The sequence below is a fragment of the Condylura cristata genome, unplaced genomic scaffold (assembly GCF_000260355.1).
Source record: "Condylura cristata isolate star-nosed mole 26May11 unplaced genomic scaffold, ConCri1.0 scaffold00006, whole genome shotgun sequence".
Classification (NCBI taxonomy): Eukaryota; Metazoa; Chordata; class Mammalia; order Eulipotyphla; family Talpidae; genus Condylura; species Condylura cristata.
This window is the reverse complement of record NW_004567107.1, coordinates 43,595,576-43,599,974: the sequence shown is the minus strand read 5'-3', so window position 1 is coordinate 43,599,974 and position 4,399 is coordinate 43,595,576.

Genomic DNA, 4,399 nt, shown 5'->3' with positions numbered 1-4,399 from the left:
CTAAACTACATACAAAGACTCACGGAAGAGGGTAGGAGTCTTGGAAGGAAGAAAATTAACACTTCACATCTTAGGTTATACAAAATATAATATAAAGTTTTACCAAATGTATCAGGCTCTCCTATCACCTAGCACATGGTAGGGTTGCACTTTCCAGCCCCATTCTAGTGGGGGACATATGATTGGTGCTGGACAGTGAATGAGTTATTATCATGAAGAGTGATGTGTATCTCTTCTAGGTCAAGCATTTACCTGCAGTGTAAAACCCTCCAGAATTTGCTTTCCTTTCACAGAGGGAAAGACAACATTATAGATGGTAGCTACTCTGTCTGCCTGGTCTTTGAGTAACTACAATAGGCAGTTTCCCAGCTGACACACTGTGGACATTAGCATGATTGATAAATAAGTATTTTAAACCCAATTTAAAAAAGAGAGTGGGTGCCCTCCCTGGTGGCGCAGCAGCTTAAAACACAGCACTAAGAATCCAAAGCCACTTCAGCATGACTTCAATCTACACCCCAGAGGTGACCCACATGGTGCAGCAGACCTCTCCTGACCTACCTGCTGCTTCCCTCAGCAGTGTACTTCCTTGATCCACCTGTTCTGCTCCCCACTCCATCTCTGATGAATCCTCTCACCACCCCCTGCACCTCTGGCCTGTACCCCAGTTCTGTATGCATAAATAAACAAATCCTTAAAAAAAGAGAGATTTGGGAATTATTTCCTACTGTAACATAACCTATTTTTTTTACTATTACAGATAGGAACTCAACTTAAAATGCCTAGGAAAGTACTTTAAATGTTTTCTTTGTTCAATTCTCTCAATAAGTATATCCTTTTATCCCATTTTTCAGATGGGGAAGAGAGTTTAAGAATAACCCATGTCATACAACAACTAAGTCTTTTGGCCCTATGCTGAGTCTTCCAAATTATTATGTTAAGCCACCATCCCAAATCTACTAGAAGCTGTATTCCTGGGACCCCGGAAGGCAGAGAGGAAGATTGATGAAGATAGATCCTAGCTTATGGTTCCTGTGTCATTCTCAATGTTTATTGGAAATGAGTTTTTCCAAACTCTCCTCACTAATTTGAACTCCATTTCTCTTTTCTTTTCCCACAAACTCACCTCAGGTTTTATAAGTCTCCTACCTAGAATTTTGCCTCAACCTCTGCCTTCTAGTTACCTCACTTCTCACATTGCTTCCACATCATCCTATCAGTAAGCTGTCGTTAACTTCAACATCAAGATCACTAGCGGAACCTTGCAGATGCACATGTATAGTTCAGTAGGGCCCTGCATGGGTGTATTTTTCATATTGGACTACATTAAGGACCTTATGATTTAACATTGTCACACTGTCGGGTACTAGTAAACCTTTATTTTTTTTAAAGATTTATTTATTTATGCATACAGGAACTGGGGTACAGGCCAGAGATGTGGGGGTGAAAGGATTCAGCAGAGTGGGGACAGAACAGGAGGATTGACTGAACTACACTGCTGAGCAGTGACAGGACAGGAGCAGCGAGCAGGACAGGAGAGGTCTGCTACACCATGTCGGTCATCTCCCTGGCCGGGGATTGAATTTGTGCTGAAGGGGCTGTGGATAGCTTCTTAGTGCTATGCTTTAACCCATTGTGCCACCAGGGAGAGTCCATTAAGAATATCTTTCTGACTTCAGGCTTCTACTCCAGTTGTTCCATTTACCTAGAATTCTTTCTTTTCTCTGAAAGTACAAATTCTACTATCCTTCCAAGTTTTACTCCCTCTATTTTGTTACCCTGTGCTTTCCTACTTGGCTGTATCTCTACCATGCTTTTGATTATTCTGTCTAGAATAACAACTAGACTAACAACTAGACTAACAACTCCTGAAGGGAGGGCGCAGTGCTTGTTTGTTTTCCTTTTCCTTTTTTTTTCTTTTTTTTTTGGCATTACTTTATCTTAGTATCCACAAAGCACATGTCATATCTGACATCTAACAAATACTCAATATACTTTTAAATGCAGTTTAACTTGATAAACTAAATCTTATAATTTCCACATAAACACACTGGCTGGAAGAAATTTAGTAACTTGCAGAAAGTCTCACACCTCTTAAGTTCAAATTAAATCTGTGTCTACCTCTTGTATCCTTTCTACTATACTATAACCAGTATGCAGAGTTTTGATTCTTGACTTGTAATCCTCAATTCTTTTTCTTTTATCATGAAAGGAGTCTTGTTTATTCAATTTGTCACCAAATTGAAATTCCTAGCAGTCTTATTCTACAGAACTAATGACAGGAAGACTGCATTAACTATATATATTTCAAGAAGTTAATTGGTGTTGCTTTAGATGTCTCTTAACATATACATGTAAGAAGGAAAGCACTTATATCCTGACCCAGCTATGGGACTTTTGATAAATGTGCAATTGTCACTCATCACAGGTACCAAAATAGAAACTGGAGAACTCACCACTAGCTAGCAGGAGATTTTCTATAGTCATAGCTTGAAACAGCTATATATTTCTATGAGTCTTCAAGTTCTTTTGTAAATTTGAATGACTTAATAGATATAAGGACTTGCCTAGTAGGAATCTTATGTCACAACAGTAAAACTTGAAACTGCTCATTCTCCATGGCTGACTCTTTTTTAAATCATGTGGCTAATGGAAAAAAGATTAGTATAGTAGAACAAGTTTTACCCTAACAAGAATGTTAATTCAATAGATAAATGATTTATTCATCATTTTTCAATTACTATTACTCCTTCGTAGAGATACAATTTCCTCAACTTACCTAGGAAGTCAAAGTTACTTCTCATACCAGCTGAAGTTACTAATACAAATGTTTTAGCATCTTCCAAGATGATTTTACCAAGTACATTTCCTAATTGGACAGGCCCTTCTTCGGATTTATATTTTTTCTATTACACAAGAAACTGTCCCAAACATTATTGCTAATCAATCATGTATATTTTCATTTATATAATCTTAATATTTTTATTAGTAATAGCATAAAAGAGATACTTTTCTAAGTGTTTTAATCTTTATAAGAGAGTTTAATATATCTGCTTTATCTTTTTTTTGTTAAAAATCACAGCCAATACATTTTTTTTTATTTTTAAGAAGAGATTTATTTTTATTTATTTATGCATATAAGAACTGGGGTGTAGGCTAGAAGTGTGGGGTGGGGAGGAAAGGGGTTAGAGGATTTACCAGTGACAAAGTGGGAAGCAGAACGGATGGATTGACTGAAATACACTGCAGAGGAGAGCAGCAAGCAAGACAGGAGAGGTCTGCTGTACCATATGTGGGTTAGCTCCTCAGCCAGAGATTGAAATCAGGCCCTCAGAGATAGCACTGAGACTTAACCCCTATGCCAGCAGTGAAGTCCCTAATAAAAAATTTTTAACCATAGTTGGATTTTTTTCTTACTTATTTCTTTTTCCCTTATGGAGGTAACATTGGTTTACAACACTGTATATGAATTAAGGGAATGGGTCCATATCTCCTCAGATGTAATTCACTATCTCTTCTCTACCTTTCAAGCCCTTACCCTAGACCACAGATCCCCTCACTTCTTTGTTTCTATTCCTACACTCCTCCTCTAGAAGCCTCAATTCTGCAGTGATATTTCTAGCGTATATTTTGGTTTAGCTTTGTCAGTTCCTCTACAGGTATTTTTGTTTGTTTGTTTTTCTGTTTCACATATGACTAAAATCATTTGTTTTTTGTCTTTGAGGGATCTGACTCATTTCACTCTAGTTTCATCCATGTTGTCACAGCTGGGAAGAGTTTTTTTTTTTAAAGCTCAACAGTATTCCATTGGGTTTACATACCACATCTTCTTAATCCACTTTTCAGTCAATGGGCATTTAGGTAGTTTCCATAACTTATATTGTAATAATGCTTCAATGAACATAAGTTTGCATGTATCCCTTCAATTAGTAATTTTGTATTATTTGGGTAGATATCTAGGAGTAGAATTGCTGAATCATATGATACATCTATTTTCAATATTTTGAGGTATCCCCATACTGTTTTCATTGGTTGGACCATCTGTATTCTCATCAACAGTGCCTGATTTCTGGGGTTTCCTTCGTGGCCCAAGGGGTTAAAGCATAGCACTATGAAGCTGTCTGCAGCCACTGCAGCACAAGTTCTATCCCCTGCAACCCAGGAAGGTGACCCACATAACACAGCAGACCTTTCCTGTCTCGCCTGCTTCTCCTCTCAGCAGTTTATTTCAGCCAATCTGCCTGTTCTACTCCCCACTCTATCTCTGGAAAATTCTCTCACTCCCTGAAAGAAGTAAAACTATCCTTATTTGCAGATGATATGTTAGTTTATATGGAAAACCCTAAAAGCTCCACAGAGGAACTAATCAAAACCATCCACCAGTTTAGCAAGGTAGCAG